Raw genomic sequence first — 18,024 nt, 5'->3', positions numbered from 1 at the left:
TTTCCTTTCCCTAGCATTTATTCAGAAGTGGTAGTCAGGAAATAAAGATAAAGATACAGCAAGCAAATTGGAGTAGCATTGGATGACTCTCTTTCTGAAAGTATGAATGTGAAATAGGAGGGAGGTACTAGAGAAAAAAAATGTGGGAAAAGAATGGACCACAAAAGCAAAAGGAAATACTCTTGCTGAGGACTCAGTTTTACTAAAACATTCTGAATTATTTCTCTTGGAAAAAAAATGCTGAACTATGTTACTGGTGCATTTTTGCTGCGTGCTGCTGTGCAGCTAGGCAGTCTTTCTTTCTTTACTTAATAGTGATTGCATGGCTTTTGAATATTTGGTCTAAACCAAGGCCCATATTAATGTCAGTAGGAGATTTTCTATTGATTTTAGTAGTTTCTGAATCTGACTCTGTAGCAGTAAATTTTAACAAAAGAGGTTAGACTAAGAGGACAGGTAGCTGTGATTCACTAAAGTAGTTGAAATTTTATTTTTAGACTCTTTTCTTGTTGAAATCAGGTAAAAAATTACTTAGGGCAGGGGTTGGCAACCTATGGCCATGAAAAGATTGGATCCATTCTGGGGCAGCTCAGGGAATGGCAACATGGCAGTGGAGGAGGCATCCCCAGGGTCTTAGCGCCTGCCTATTTCTATCTATTTCTTTCACACCACTGCTGATCATCATATGGGGGTAGTGGCCTGTGCTAGGGGCTTGGTTGCAAGCAATATGTCATGGTGACAACAAGGTTACTACTCTCTGATTTAGGGTATCAGAGAGGGGTCATAGGGGAAAAATTCTCTTACTAAACCTAATTGAAAAAGCAAACTTCATAAAAATGTATATTTAATTATATACTCAGTCATTATATCAGGGGAGTGAAAAGCTCACTGGTTAAGTTCATGGACGACACCAAGTTATGGGGCAGGGTGGTCACGGCAGAAGATAAGTGGCAGATACAGGCAGGCCTGGACAGGCTACAGAGTTGGGCAGACCTGAACCAGATGAAGTTTAACACTTACAAGTGTAAGGTGCTCCATCTGGGGGAAAAAAAACAGTCAACATACATACAGGTTCGGTGGTGACAGCCTGACCTGCACCACGGCCAAAAGGGATCTAGGGGTAATGATCGTCCATCTCATGAATATGAGCCATCAGTGCGATGCGCTGGCCAGCAGGGCAGGTAACACGCTGGCATGCATCAACCGATACATCTCATGTAAAACTAAGGAAGTGATACTCCTACTGTACTCAGCACTGGTGAGACCGCAGTTGGAGTACTGTGTCCAGTTCTGGGCGCCACACTTCTATAAGGACGTGGAAAAACTTGAGAGAGTCCAGAAAAGATCCACATGTATGATCAGGGACTTTCAAGGCAAGCCATACAAGGAAAGACTGAAGGACCTGGGCTTCTTTAACCTAAAGAAGAAAAGGTTGAGAGGGGAATTGATAGTGGCTTACCATTATATCAGAGGAGTGCATCAGGAGCTCAGTGAACAACTGTTCACTAGGGCACCCCTGGGGAAGACCAGGACCAATGGATACAAACTCCTGGAAGGCCACTTCAGGCTTAATACCAGGAAAAACTCCTTCACAGTCAGGGTGTCCAGACTGTGAAATAAACTCCCTCCAGAGGTGGTGCAGTCTCCTACCTTGGTGGTTTTTCAAGAGGAAACTAGACAGTCACCTTGCTGGGGTCACTTGACCCCAGTTGTCTTCCTACCTAGAGCAGGGGGGCTGGACCCGATGAACTGCAAGGTTGCTTCCAGCCCCTAACAATCTATGAATCTATGAATTACAGGGCTATAAAAATCAGCACCCACCAGGGATTTTGAGAGGTTAGAAGACAGTAAAGAAATTGAATTTTTGGAATAGTGGATACATTGAGAATTACTTTCTCTTTAGGATATGTTGAATAATAAATAGATCCAGGTGCACAGACCATGGTAAATCATGGGGATAGGGGCTTTTATATTATTTAAAACATACAAGGCTGGGCAACCTCCTGAAAAATTAAGGATAGGTTTCTGTCTCCAAAATGGAAAGAGTTCTGTAACCGTGGACATATTTCATACCGGAGAAGAATGATGAGAAATCTTAATTACAAGGCTTAGAAAATGCATTTCTTTATCTTGTATAAGTTAAAAATTAAACACACAAGCATTCTTGGGAATGAAGGGAAACTCATAACATTAAATTAAAATATATATTGAATAAATATATAGAAATGCTAACATTCCAAAAAACCTAACTAAGATACATTGGACATGGTGACGCAGTGTTGACGGGCACTAACCATGACACCGCCACTACTGTGCAGTAGATTATTGCTGCTGTGTAGTAGGGTCAAAAATGAAGCCACACACTGCCAGGACTGCACAGTCATTTAGTACTTGCTTTAGCAAGTACTAAATGACTGCACAATACCAAATGTACAGTGGGACACACAGGTAAAGGCGCCCACTGTGTCATGCTCCATTAGAAACTATTTCCACTGTAGTCTGGAAGTTCTGCCTGTGAAGTCTTTCTCAACTGGGGGGCTGTATGTGGGAGGGGACCGGGAGGTGGGGGGGCACATAAAACACTGAAATCCAGCAAAGTACACAGGATATGAGCATCTCTAGAACTGCTTTTTCCATCAAAGAAGAAAAAATAGACTGGTGATTTTGTAATGCAAGTTGAAAATTTCCTTCCATTTTCCATTTGTACTGTAATCTTCGTTTATCAACCTCAGAAACGTGGTTGTATTATTTAAAGCAGATTCTGCTTATTTTTCTGTGGTGGCATTTAGTTCTGTTTCTTCACTTTATGCATGTGTTCCTTCAATATTTGTGGAACTGTATCGTGTTTCTCTGTTACTTTTATGCACATTCACATACCATAAAATCTCTGTCTAAAAGATGGTGTGAAGTAATGTCATCCAGTGAAAGTTCTGCAGATTATCTCTTATCTATTGTTGAAGTTTGTTTTCATAGTAGTATGTAACTCTGGATTCTACTGCATATAATAAACAGACGTCTGAATTGCTTCACCAAACCAGGTGCAAGGGGATCACAGTTCTTGATACATCATTTAAGATGGTGCAGCATGCACTGCCCTTTGCATTTGGCTAGCTCTATTAGCTAAGGCTGGATGACAAACCAGTGCCATTAGTAACTGTAGCTCAACAGTGCTTGTCCTGTACCCGAAGAGGCTGTTCTCTGCCCCTGTATGAGAAGTAGAAAGGTGTCAGAAGCTGGAATGCTGGCCTGCCTTCAGTGCTTGTATAGCAATAATAAACATTTTCATTTGATGAACAATGGATACAAAATAATTCTATTAATATAATTAAATAAAAAGAAGCTAGCATCATGTTTAGAAGTATAACAAATGTACAAGTTGGAAAAAAGTTGTAGGTGTATATGCAATGCTTTTTGTTTTATATTAGGTAAAATAACTAAAGTGATAAGCTTGTAATTTTTTATTATTCTCACAAACATTTGTCTCCCATTCTTTTCTTAAGTTCTGCAAGTAAAAGGAAATTCTGTATTTAAAAATATTGGACAGGGTATATAATATGGTTATATTCTGTGAGGCTTTTTGGTTATTCTGAAGGCTTGCAAATAAGACAGCCAATCAGTGACAATCTCTGTAATTACAAACTATTAAGTACATCTTTTGAGCATCAAAGAATCCAGTATGTTAATAGTGTCAAACCCACTCTTGGTTTGAGTTCCATGTTGGGGTTACGCGGGACTCAGTGAACCTACCCAACTTCCACTTGTCTCTAGTGTCTATAAGCGTAAGTGCACTGTTTGTCTTCATAAATCATGCATATATTTCCACTGCTTTAATTGTGCCAAGTGAACAAAATGCAAGTTGAATAAAATGAAAAGTACCATGCTGCTAAATCTCTTGAAGTAACTGTCTGTCTCTTTCTCTCTTTCCCCATATATTGTTTGAACATGTATTTTACACAGTGCAGTGTTTGTCATGAGAAATGAGTTACGCCACTGAAAGAAGTCTTGTGGAAAAATAGAATGTAATTGTATAATTAAAAACATACTCTAAAACATAATCATAAGCATGCATTAATTTTGTATTTCCTAATTTTTCTGTGTGCAACTTTGCAAACTTAATATTCTTAAAAATATATTTTTTATTCAATTTCCTAATTGTTAAGTGGCAGTAAGCATAGAAATTCAGTCATGTGACATCAGTGGGGTTAGTCTCTTGTTGAGGACCACTTCTGGTACATGCTTCTGCTAGCTCAGCTAAGGGAGTAGCTGATAGCAGTAGTATGCTGCAACCCTCCATGAAATAGGCAGGGATAAGATACTTTGTCAGACTTCATAAACATTTACAGATGAGTGGTGAGAACCAGGAATTTTGGATTCTATTCTGGTCTCTGGAGACCTCTCTAGCAAGTTTATACTCATCCACTGATTTTTCCAGTTTGACCCCTTCTGCCCCTCCAATCTGCCACCCCCTGTCTTGGCATTTTCTTTTCATCTAGCTGCTTGTAATTTTCTACTTGTGATGGTAATATTAGCCTCCTTGCCCAGCTTAATTTTCCTCCTTCAGGCTTCTTTCCAAATCCAGTTTTACCCTGCTTTAATTTCTAATATTCTCATCCAGCTCCTCCAATTGCTTTTGACTCCCCCTGATCTCTCTCTTCCTCTAGCTTCCATTCATTCACTCTCCAGCATACACTGGAAATGAAAACTTACTTGGGAACATCTGATATAGGGTAGTTGTCCATTTGCTCTTTTTTACCCAGTAAGTAGGACTGAATGGAACAGAGTTTGCTTTTGCTTCCTATGGAGTAAGACTCAGGAGTAACCATGCATCAGATGCTCCATGATGAGGTTTTATCCTCTTTTGCTTCACTGCAGTGCACTGTTGCTTCACTATGATTTGCTTCAGTGCCATTAAGACATCTCTGAATTAGTCTTTACTTTTTCCAGGCTAATATGATCAGGTACATGGAATTATTCTGCTTAGCCTGTGTAGATATACAGCAACCCTGCATTTTCAGCATAATTAGTATGCCCATTCTATCTTTCTCTGTCAAGGAAACTGAGAGGTGTCCCTGAAGAAGTGTGATTTCAGGCAAGATTTGATGGTGAAGACAATCCATTCATAGGCAGGGTGGGGTAGTGAAGCATAGAATGCTAAATAGTGTTCGCATGAAGGCTTTATTTTTCTGGAAAGACTATTAAAGATGTTTAAACATTCTACTAACAATCCATTGGCCTTTTTTCGCTTTCTTATGAAACACAGACATCCTTCTAACAGGCCTTTCCTGCATGAAGAAGTACTGTAATGACAACTCTCTCTAGAAGCCTTCTGCCACTCACCAGCCACATTTCACACTCACCCACCCATGCCACACCCATCAGTCACATGCACACTTACCCAGCCACATGCCAAACCCACACACACCCATGTACCCTGCAGCCAGCGGGTGTTCAGGGCGTGGGGAGGGGCATGGCATGTGGCTGCAGGGTGCCGTATGGGGACTGTGCATGGGGACGTGGCCCATTTGGTGGGCACTACCCACACCTCCCTACCCGCTGCCCTTACAGCACCCTGTGGCCACACACCCTGCCCCCGCTGCACTGGGAGAACCCACTGGCTGTGGATGGCAGGGCATGTAGCCACAGGGTGCCACGTGGTGAAGGGGCAAATGAGGTGCAGGCAGCGCCCCCTGTCTCTAGCATGCGGGGTGAGGCACGCCCCCTATGCCTGCTCGCTGCGCAGCACCCTACGTCACACACCACCCCACCCCCACTACAGGCTGCTGAGAGGGCACCCTATAGCACGCCCAACACGCCCCCACACATGGCCATGCACCACACCCCCCATGGTCACAAGCCATGCGCCTGGTCAGCCGGTTCCTGCACCTGGCAGCAGGGAGCCCTGTCCTCCTTGGCCCCCACCTCCACCTGCCTCTGTCAGTCTGGCCTAAGGGCCCATGGCCATGTGCTGCAGCTGGTGGTTGCTGCCTGCACCCCCCTGCCCGCTCCCCTTGCAGCACCCTGCAGCTGTGCAAACCACCCCTTCCCGACACTGGGAGCACCCGCCAGCTGTGGGGTGCAGGGTGCTGCGCAGTGAAGTGGCATGAGATGAGTTCCTTCTGGCCTTACAATCTATGAATCTTTGAATCTATACTGTACTATTCAGAAGTTCATTGGGAAAATCATTGGGTCCAGCCCCCTGCACCAAGCAGGAAAGGTAACTGGGTGTCAGGTCACCAGCAAGGTGAGTGTCTAGTCTCCTCTTGAAGATTTCCAGGGTAGGAAGGAGCTTATTCCACAGTCTGGACACTCTGACTGTGGAGTTTGTCCTAATGTTGAGCCTGAATTGATCTTCCAGGAGTTTGTGGCCATTACTCCTGGTTTTCCCCTTGGGTGCCCTGGTGGACAGTTGGTCACCAAGCTCTTGATGTACTCCCCTAATGTAGCGGTAAGCTGCTACCAGGTCCCTCCTCAGTTAACAAACTTAGCTACATTAGAAATTTAGATTCAGGTCATTATGCTATGATTCAGGTCAAAGTATAATGCAGTTTTAGGATTTATATGTCTAAAAACTGCATAAGTGCCACTTATTTTGGTGGCAAAGTAGAGTTTAGCTCCAATACTACCCCTCAGCGATGAGGGGTGGGGCAGCCAGGGCCCCTTGGCCAGTCAGAAATGTGTGTGTGTGTTGGGGGGGGCAACACAATAAGCCCATGAAAATGGTGGCCAATGCCACAATTGGCCTGTGGCATCGCCCATCTGCTACCTTGATTTGGGTAAGTCCCTATCTGACATCCAGTTCTGGGTACCACACTTTAAAAAGGATGTGGACAAGCCTGAGAGTGTCCAAAGAAGAGCCACCTGTGTGATGAGAGTCTTAAAAGGCAAGTCATACAAGGAAAGGCTGAGGGATCTGGGACTTGTCAGCCTGAGGAAAAGAAGGCTGCAGAGGAACTGTCAGTGAAACAGGGTTTGTCATGTCCTTGAGTGGCTTCTGAAAATGGGATTTAAGTTTGTCAGGCTGCTGGCAGACACTAAGGCAGTTACACAATTGGAGTCTGAGGAATATTATACCCCACCCCCAAAATCATATGACCTGCCCTGCCTAATCATTACCCTGGGTCCAGGACATATCCATCCTGTGGCTGATCTCCAAGACTGGGCAGAGAACAGCCCTAGGTCTGTTAATGAGACTTGGGGATGCTCCCTTGCCTAATCCCAAGTCAGGACCCAAGGCTCTTTGCTACCTTGCACTTTAAAGAGCCTTGCCCTGCTCCTCCTACAAGTGTGGTAGGGCAAAGCAGCAAACCTTCCAGGTCATGGGAAGCCTTGGGGCTCTTTGTGAACCAGCACTTCAAACAGCCTTGTCCTGCATCTCCCACATGGGTATCAGGGTAAGGCAGGAATCCTATTGAGTTGCAGGGAGCTCCTGGGCAATCTGTCTTGTTCCAGATTGGGGGCAGCTGCATCTCCATGTTAACAGCCAACATGGATCATCTTTGTTGGCTGGTTTGCCATTTTATGATGCCATAACTTGGCTTCGTATATGTCATATTGCATATTTATGGCACAATTAACACATTAATCAAGTGTAATGTCTACCAGAGCACTAAATTACTTAAATGCTTTTGAAAAGTCTGTATCAGTTTAATTCATCTGTAAAATGGGCATGAGTAATGTACTTAAGAGGTATATTAAAGTCCTTTGAGACATTCTCAGAAATGACATTACAAAAATGTAGTGTCATGATCCATGTAGTAACAATACTGTAATCATACAGTGATATGGTAGATACAGCTAGATTTTTCTTGTTCTCTGATGTTCTTTCAGTTTGCCAACTATACTGTATGAAATAAAAAACATAATTACTGTAAAAATAGTAGCTACAAAAAAGTTAATGGGCCAGATCCTGAAGTTAGCATTCAATTCAAATTCCTACCCAGAGAGATCTTAAAGGAGAATTTTGCCTGAGCAAGAACTGAACAGACCTCAAAAAAGGCTTGAGTATTTGTCCAGTACAGATAGAATTTAATGACAAAAAGGAGCATCTGGAGGGTAGACTCAGCTCATAACAAAATTGAACAATTAAGGCATAGTTGAAGTTCAGTGCCTTTCGTCTGTGGCTTCAGGTGATGTATGATACTTTTGGTCACTTCAAATTTGTGGTGCAATACTTGTCCACTATCAAATCTCTCTGTCCTCCAAATATTGCCATAAAATGAATACTTTGATTTCCACTAACAATACTCAGTTTTGCGGGGAACTTTTAATTTTCAATAAAATCCCATCTTGTATACCACAGGGCTGGATTAATGCATAGGCAAACTAGGGCCCTAAACGAGGAAGGGCCCAATTTTGCTTATTTTGCTTCCCAGTTACTTTTCCCTTGTAGGGCTGCATGCTGCAGCTCACTGCCCTGGTGGCGGCTGCTGCTGCCCTACGCAAAACAACTAGGTGCATTGTTTGTTTCCCTAGGGCCCATTAATGAGTTAATCCACCCCTGTATACCATATTTTATATTAAAATTCTATGGTTCACACATTTGTAAATTATGCAAACATGGAAGAAAAAGAGTCAGAGAGAAAGAAGGAAAAATGTTTTAGATAAGATATGAAAATAAATATTTCAGATAAAATATAAAAATAGATGGAGAGCAGATGAAGTGGAGAAATGTGGGGAAAATGGTCTGGATTTTGGGAGTGGAATTTTAGGAGTGGTTGAGAAAACACTTGTACTAACAGTGACAAGATTATGTGAATGGCAGAGGATTTGGCTGTGCTAAAAGGATCATAATTTTTACATTAAAACTGAGTATATAGGAATCTAACTGTAGCAAGAAGTTTATTCATAATATTCATTCTATTAGTTCTACATGTTTTATTGGTAGGTAGCACATTTGTTGTCTTTTTATTGTATCTTAACATCCTCTCACAGACTTCTCGTAGAATTTAAGACTATTTGAGTTAGTGTTGTATAATAAGCTGTAAAAATACAGCTACCTTTACATGACCTTTAGGCTAGACAGAAATTACACATAAACCGGTATAAATAATTGGAAACCAGTTCAGATCTGTAACATAACAGAAGTTCAGTGCACATAAGCCACTATCAAAATGGCTGAAACCAGTTTAAGATAAACCTGAATAGATGTAGTATCCAACTTAACTGATTCAGGTTAAATCAGTTTATAGAACTGTTGTCCCAGATCCTCTCCAGATTCAAGTTAACTCACAGTCTTCCAGTATCCCAGGATGTTTTGCACCTCCCCCCAAACTACCCCTTTCAGGGTGGGAAGGTTAGCCTTGGCCAAAGCTATCTGTTCCAGCTAAGCAGGAAGGTGTGCTCTAGTACCCTCTGGCTTCTGGCCTGGGCCACTGCAGGCATGTGGCTGCAATTCCAGCATCAAAAGTGAGTGTCTGTTCACTTTATTGGTTCAATCTACATGGTTTAGACTAACTTGGGGAGATTGAATCAATTTAGCCTCGGGCTTTTTGACTGTCTGTACTTCGCCTTAAATGCTGAAGCCTGTAATTCTTCCTGGTGTTCTGATTTGTAAAGTAACATTAAAGAGGCTAAATACAACAAAATAAGCAAAAAATTTAAGAGGACCAGATTTGCTTTAAATATGTGTTCAGAGGGGAAAAAGATGGTTCATTAAATTTGCCTTGTCTTTATCAGAGCGTTTAAAGAATTACTGTTCTATTCATCATTTTCCATATTGATAACTGTAATTGATCAATAACTATAACTCCCGTAATACTGATTCTGATCTAGTTTGAAATCTGTTTAATCCCATGGGGTGATTTAATCAAGTCTGCTGGAGTGTGGTAATTACCACACTCCAGACTCCAGTGTCATGTGTATCAGTATCCCCATGCTGAAAAATGGCAGCTGGAGTGCTTTAACCAGCACTTGTTAGTTAAAGCACCCCTACCCCGGTGTCATTTTTCAGCATGGGGATGCTGACGCAAGTGATGCTCCGAGCACTTTAATTAGTGTGTTCTTCCCCCCCGCGTCCCAGAGCATGTGTGTAAACACATGGTGTCTAATTTTACATAGATTTTGGAATCTTGTAAATCTAACAGTCATTAGATTGTTGCCTTTCAGCTGTCATTGCCATCAGCCTGATAATCTTCATATTTTACCAATAAAAGCTGAGGCATATAATTACTGATCACATTGGACGGGTAGAAGGTACGTTTGATACTCTGTCCTTAATTTATCTGTTGGGATATTTTTTTTCTCTTGGGAAGCCTTGAACTCATGAAACCTGAGCTTTCGGTGCTAGGAGAAGTGGACATGCAAGCTTTTATCAGGGAGACTTGTACATACTTTACCTGTTCTTTATGTCTTGTAAAAAGGAAACAGAGCTCAGACCTTTTGCTGAGGCAAGTGTATCAAAACATTCAGTTTTGTATATAGTACAAAAACAATGCCATTCAAATTGAACACACAAGAAGAGAGAACCTGCAGAGTTATCATAATGTCTGTTCTTGATGTAAAAATGCAACAAGCAGTAATTACTCTGTATTTCTTTATATTTGTTTTTTATTTTACTGGGCAGTCTCTGTAAATGGTTGTTGACTGAGCAAAGTGAATCAACTTTGTCATTCCTCTGTTGCTTTGTCTCGTCATCTGCAAAGTAATAACTTTTGAATGCTACATCTAATCAATTCCAGGGCTTCCAGGGAATTTTCTAGGAATCATTTGCAGAATGATCATTTGGTGAAACTTGGAAAATGGAAAGGGGAAGATGGGATGGACAGAGTTTTCAACCAGGTTGTTGACAACTGTCTATAGATGAAAGAACCAATACAATAAAACATCAGTATTTTCTAGCTTAATATTCTCAGCTCTGCCCATCGTCCAAATACAGTGCAAAAATTGATAAAATGAATGATTTACCGCCCAGATTAAAAAAAAGAAGGAAAAAATAGTAGTAGTAGTAAGAGTATGAAGGGGATGATGATATATATGCAGTTTGGCATTGGGAGAGTGGGGTAACAGGAGGCCTCTACAAGGAAGTAAGTGAAAAGGAAGACATACCTTAGTGGAGTCTTCCCCAGCTGACCCAGACAAAGGTTCCTCATCTCTGGTGCTAAGTCAATGTAAGAAGGATAATGCTTCTGTCTCCTCCTAAACAAGAGAATGTAGCAAGTACTCATGCTGATGTGTGGTCATGTGTATCCTATCCCTCAAAGTGGCACTGTGTGACAGACAAGTGTTCTGCTGCTTTTTTACTGCCAAGGTACTGTATGGGAGCCTGTGTACATTGTGATGTATGGGGTGCTCAGCTATATTTCATCGTTATACGTAGTACTACAAGGTTCTTATCAAATGAAAATGTTATTGTATGTTATTTTTCATGTGGAGTCTTTCCCTTAGTAGGAGATAAACTGAGAGGAAAGATTACAGCTTTCATGTATACAATCTTAGTTCTCATTAACTGCATAATTAATTGTTACTTATGTCAAACATTTGGTTTTATTAGCCATTTGTATACTTTTATTATCTTGATTTTTTGTGGTTTAAATAATTGTATGAATTTAATTATTTTAATGTGAATCCTAATATGAGTTTTATCAAAGTTAATATGCCTTAAAAATGGAAAGCAGTGCAACATTACATATAAATTGATGTGATATTTAACAGTTCTTAGCACTGTAGAGTAAATCTTTGCCTTCTCAAGGGAGAAAGTTAATGCAGCCATAACTTTATTGATGTTGTGTTGTAACTGTACTGCAGTGAAGATAGATTCTTTTAAAATTGGGACCACATGTTTTTCTCCCTACTGTCTGTGGGTTAATTAAAGTCACAACCCTTGTTGGATAGGCCTGCTGTGGGGGTGATTTAGCAAATCCCAGGAGGAATTTTGGCTTTGTAAATGAAAGCCCACTACTTGTAGATGGCTGACATGGGTAGGATTACTATAAGGAAATCTGGGAACCTAGGACACTGCTCCTTTCCCCTCCCTCTTGCCCCCCAACTTTCCCAAGTCAGTGGTGCTGTTGCAAGCAGTGCTGGGGGCAGGGCAGCATGGTGTGTCAGGCAGGCAGGTGGGTAGGCAGCAGTGCCTGCCTGCCCACCTGCCTGGTGCGCCATGCTGCTTTGCACTGCTCCGCCTCCCCACTGGACTGTGCCTTGTGCCCCTGTGTTTCCAAGACATTCATTTTAATTCTTACCAGCCAGCTGGGACCAGCCTCTGAAATCTGAGACTATCCTGGCTAATTTGGGACAAACGGTTATGCCAGGTATGGGTGGGTTCTTTTCAGTTAACTAGTGCTTTTGGCAATAATAATCTGTGTGTAAAGTGTGTGCACCTTAGTCCATTGTAACACCACCTCTATACCTGGGCAACTGAAATAAATAAAGTTGTATCTTCCCCAGTTGCTGAAAGAGACCTCTCCTTGTTTTTATGTAAACAGAAGTCTGTAAAGGGATATTTTGTTATAAACTAATCATGATTTTAAGGTACCAGTCCCCATTTTGCACTGTCCGTTCATTCCAGGAACGTACTAACAGAAAAGCCGACTGGCAGTCCACAGCAGGAATTATCAAGAATTCTAAACTCTTCAGCAGTTCTCATCCTTTTCCTATTAGCTTGGAAACAGACTTCTAATTGGTGAAGAGAAGGTCATATGCAAGTGGTTTAAAATAATGATTATTTTAAGAATGTCAACTTTCTCCCAGAAAATAGAAGGAAGAGCTTCCCAGTTAAAAATACCAGCAGCTCATTTGTTACCATTACCAACAACGAGCTGAAGTTTTCAATATGTAAAAGGTACCTTTAAGCTAGTGACAGTTCTTCCGTTGATAGACATGAGATTTCAGTGAGGGCAAGTAGTTGAAATCTTAAGGAGTTTGATAGTCTCAGTGTTTGTTTCTGAAGTGGTATTCTCCAGGGAGGGCTTTCTCAGGAGATGGCTTTCATGTTTAGAATTCACTCATTTAATTTCAAGTAAAATACAGAACATATTTATTTTATTTCAAGGGTTCAACCTCAGCAGAGAATCCAGCTGTCAATCTTTTACTAAGCAATATGCTATCTATGATTTTTTTGCTTCTGAACCTATATACTTGGAGACTGGAAAGGCAGTCTTATTGCTCCAACATGGCAAAGTAACTGGGTTTGATATTCTGGCTGTGGTGCATAGTTGGTGGGAACTAATTTAATCCAGTCACCTATCTAAGAAGCACTCTGTCATCTGAAGTTTATACTGAGTAAAAGAATTGCTAAAATGAGTGCACCTTTGGAAGTTTAAATGAACATCTCTGGGGTGGAATCTGCAAGGAATCAGTTCTCATTTCCTGATTATATGTCCTGCTGGACAACTGATAGTCATGTGAAGAAGCTGAATCACTTCTATTTAGATTGCCTGAGAAAGCTAGTAAAATAAGGTAATAAAATAGAATCTCAAATATTGAAGTCTTACAGCAAACAAATATGCCAAGTACAGCTGCTCTAATTAGGAAGGCACAATTAACTGATAACCTGCTCCCCAAGAAAAACCTAGACAGAGAACTGTGGTGTGCCATATGCTCACGTGTGGGGGAAAGATGAGAACCATTTAAAAACACCCTCTAGATCAATGCAGTATCAATGTTCAATCTTGGGGGGGAAAAGAAAGCTATGAATTCAGGATGTGGTGCAGCTTGATCCATGATGGCATAAGTAGTCATGAGAACAAATTCATCAGGGAGTGCCTGCCACAAGTCCCAGACTTAGGATCAGTCCTCTCCAGCCCTAACATTTGCCATCACTTGTTCAATCTGTAATGGCTACTTTCCAAGAGTGTCAGTCATCAGACTGTTGTATATTGGAGCCATGAAATGAGATGTGTTCTTCTTCATCCATGAAAGAGAATGATTAGAAAGGGGAACTCAAGAGTTTATATTATTCATCCACTTGTAGGTATCAATTTATCCCCGGTGTATGTTTAAGTGGAGTCTCTAGATATTTAAAGCCAGTCACTGTTGCTGTGAACAATGCTTGGTGGAAAAGTTACAGCAACAACACCAATGGTTGTAATGGCCAGATGTTGAAAGCATCCTCACAGCCATGAGTGTACACAAGTCAGGCACGTCTGCACTTTTACCTGCTCATTTTTGAAAATGTGGAGCTGTATTTAATAAAACAATTGTGGGCTGTTTGCACAAGTTATGTTTATACTTTTTATAAATAGCATTCACTTATTATCACCATAGACACTATGTAAATTGGCAAAGAAATAAAACAAATCTTTCACAGCTATTTAGCTGTTTCCTTTCATAAATGGCATTTAAAATACAGTGTATATATGGAGAGACTGATGAACAGCATTCAGAAGTTCTAGTGATTCGATCTGTCAGTTTGGAGAAGCAACCACAATTATTTCAGTAATTTATCAAGAGTGTATAAATTATATATTGATGGTATGTTATAACCATATATTTATTATCAGCCTACGTGAAGAGAGTTCTTCATAATAAATAAAATATTGTCCCAGGCTTAAAATTTTTACAGTCTAAGTTTAGATATGACATCACTAGATATAGCAACTTCCAGTGAGGGAAGGGAAAGTGGGAGGACATGGCTTAGGCTAATTAGATATATAATACCTAGGTTTGTGTATACACATATTGTAAATTCCATTGCTTGTGTTTTATTTGCTTTATAAAGAATCACTGATGTCACACTCTTCAGAATATTTACATTGCAGTGGCAAAAGCAGATGTTTTGCAACAAAGGTATTGGGGTAGAAGGGAAAATAAAACAGAAGGTATGTGCTTGGCGGAGCATACTGTATAGGAAAGTAGAAAGTGGAACTCTCCTCTGTTGATGAGATATACAGGAGAATAAAACAGATAAGGGAAGGATTTTAAAGCAGAAATCACAACTTCTTTGGCTTTTAACATTGAAGGGGAGAGGTGCTAACTCCCACAAAATACCGGTATTTGCTTGGGTCCATTGCAGTATTGGTGCCTAATAATAGTATTGAGGGCAGTCCTTTTTTCAGCTTAATCCCTGTGCTGTGTTGTGCTGCAGAAGTTTTTATATTGGGCTTATTAAAGTAATATCCAACCACCTGTCAGTAGTACATTAGGAATGTGACTGCTTTTTGTTACATATTGTTTGTTTTCCACTGGGTATAAAATGCAATGTATTGTTTTGGTAGGGTTTTTTTGTTTTAGTATGCTAATATTTGTAGGAGATTTGGTTTTAGGTTTTGTTATCTTTGTTTGAGAAGGCAAAATTAGAGAAATGTAGTGAGGTTGGTAATAATCCTTAGGTCCTGAAAGACTTTCTCAAACTAAGCCCTGAGAAGGGTCTGTCTCTGCACAGACAGTCCGTGCTCTCTGTTGTAGAGTGGGGATTTTCAACCAGGGTGCCTTGAGATCCTTTTAAGGATCCAATGGGGTGTCACAAATTATTAGCACTGTTAGGTGCGCAAACATGATTCGCAAGATAGTACCAGAGTTTTCAAATAGGAATCCATGGTGTTAAAAATATTCTTACCTGTTCTGGTCTTACATGTTGAGTTCTCTGCAACAAAAGAATCCCATTATTATTGTTCTATAGTAAAAAAATGAAGCATGGACACTAAATGCCGGTGCCTCAAATCTATCGAATGGTATAAATGGTTTAAATGCCTTGATTCTAAAATGGTTAAGAACCACTGTTGTAGATCATCTCATTGTGCCTCAAGAGTGAGGGTACTGACCATCATCTTCCTAGAGCAGTACTTCTCAGGCTTTTTGAACTTGACGCACTTCTCATCAGACTTGAGGCATCCCTTCATAACTTTTGTGAAATTGAGTACCACCCAATTTCAAAACCTAATTTATATATTACAGTGCTTATTTCCTTATTGAGGGGCTGACCTATGAGGGTGGGGCATCATTCAGGCAGCGCTTGAGCCTGCGTTTACCTGCTTATCTGTTCAGACCTAGCATATCTCTTTATCTCCTTGCTTATCAAAGCACCCTTCAAAGGATCTCATAACACTCTGGGGTACCATGGCATCTTGGATGAGAATCAATGTTTTAGAGTTTTGGACTGCTTTTTTTTTTTTAATATCATGGAACCCCTACAGTCTTCCTGTGTCTCTCCCTGACTAACAGCAAGGAGGAAAGGACCTGCCTTTCCTATTCCTGCTTCTATTGTCTGTGTCTTCAAGCTGATCAAATATCCTTTGCTCTGAGCCGTGTGGGGGTGGGCAAAGGAGAATGATGCCATATTTCAGATGATTTGCATTTTATTTGTAAGTAAATATGGGCGCATTAACCAGAGAGAAATTACAGCCACTCTGAATACCCACTGACCCCCCCCCATACTGTCCCAGCCCCCCCCCCCATGGCTTCCCTGCCCAGCCCCAGGTCCCGGTTGTTTAAAAAAAAAAGCCCCTACTCACTAGGTGCTGCCAGGTGGGGGGGCAATTCCCACACCCCTCACTGTCCCACACCATGTGGGGGGCTCTGCCACAAGCCTCTCAATGCCCACCTACTCTCCCAGTCACCCCCCCCCCCACGCAGCCCAGCTCCTGGCCCTTTAAAAACAAAAAAATTAACCCCCCGCCCAATGGGAGGATCCCCCCTGCCCCCCCCCCCAAATTCACCAGCTGCTGCAGTGGCCTCAGAGCTCTGAGGGCTTGTGGAAGAGCCCCCATGCAGCATGGGACAGCGGGGATCACCCCCTTGCCTGGCAGGAGTCAGTGAGTCCAGGGATATTTGTTGGGTTTTTTAAAAGGGCTGGGAGCTGGGGCAGGCAAGGCAGCCATGTGGGTGCTAGGAGAGTGGGTGGGGGTCAGGGAGCTTGTGACAGACCCCCCCCCCCATGCCGTGTGGAATAGTGGGGGGCAGAGGGATCGCCCACTGCCTGGCAGCAGCTGGTAAGTACAATCTTTTTTTTTTCAAAGAGCTGGTAGAATGGGCAGGGCTGGGCGAGCAGGTGGGGAGTGAGGCCTGTGTGATTTAGACATTAGGCTTATTCGGGAGCAACTGAATCTCCGAATCAGATTTGGCCAAATCCAAAGTGTATATTAGCCTCTTCACACAGGCCTAATATTTAGTCATAACCAGTTTAACTATTTCCAGAAGTTCAGAGGTGTTTAGTGGTATTAGTCTGAAGGTAGGCAGAAGGTGTGGCAGGATGGCTCTTTAGATACTAATTGGTTTAGACAGACATGAGTTTTTGTAAGCAACAACCTACTTTGTCAAATGGTAGGAATGGACAAAGTAGGGTTGTTGACTGAAAGTTCATGCCTCAATGAAGCAATTAGTCTGTAAGGTTCCACTCTGCCCTGCCTTCTGCCAGAATAAGCTCTCAGTTGATAATCAGTTAGCTTTTAATTTGCAGTATATGCTGGCTTCTCTGTGGTAAGATATGATTTTGTAAGATGAATCTGGGGTATTGCTTTGCACTTGTCTCTGAGTGACAGTAGATGGTGACTCCAGCCCTTCTTAGGTTGAAATCGATAATGAAATCCACATGAAGTTTTGATCTAGAGTGGGGTGCAAGATTGGTACCTCTCACTGGTACTGACCTGCTGCTGCCAATGTCCCAGCTGTCACTGTCGCTGCTGCCCAGAGTGCAAAAATGGCTTTTTATGCCTCTACACAGACTTATCTTTAGCTTGAGACAAAAAATATTTTCTCCTGGAAGAAGAGGTTTCAAAGTCTAAAAGAAAAGCTAGCACTGTAGTACTATCTAAAACTATCTAATTTCCAGCAGTTGACAAAAATAGGAACCCATTGATTATGAAATGCTGTGGAGTCGTGGTGAAGTCTGTCTTTGTTTTTATTTTGATAAGAGTTTTGATCAATGAGTTAACTTGATTTAATAATGTCATTTCACCACTGTTGTCTTTGGTTGACTTCCTAATAGCTTCCAGATAGGAAACAGGTGTTTGAGTATGGTCCATTGGGCAGAATGATGTACAGCGTCCTCCTCACTATCATTGTATTCAATGATTGTTTCTTTGCGACAGAAAATATGCTTAGTCATGTAGCAGATACAGTCCCGTTTTATATGAGGAGTCACGTGGCTTT

At 41.5% G+C, this 18,024-nt stretch overlaps 1 protein-coding gene across 3 annotated transcripts in view; it reads left to right on the top strand.

The window, feature by feature from the left end:
* NR3C2 (nuclear receptor subfamily 3 group C member 2) overlaps window positions 1–18,024 on the top strand; it is a 332,295-nt gene that overhangs the window by 276,379 nt on the left and 37,892 nt on the right. The window lies entirely within an intron of this gene.

The sequence above is a fragment of the Crocodylus siamensis genome, chromosome 2, assembly GCF_052110815.1.
Source record: "Crocodylus siamensis isolate JL-2025a chromosome 2, ASM5211081v1, whole genome shotgun sequence".
In the NCBI taxonomy this organism is placed as follows: Eukaryota; Metazoa; Chordata; order Crocodylia; family Crocodylidae; genus Crocodylus; species Crocodylus siamensis.
Note: the sequence above shows the minus strand (reverse complement) of the source record. Positions and strands in the feature narration are given on the sequence as shown.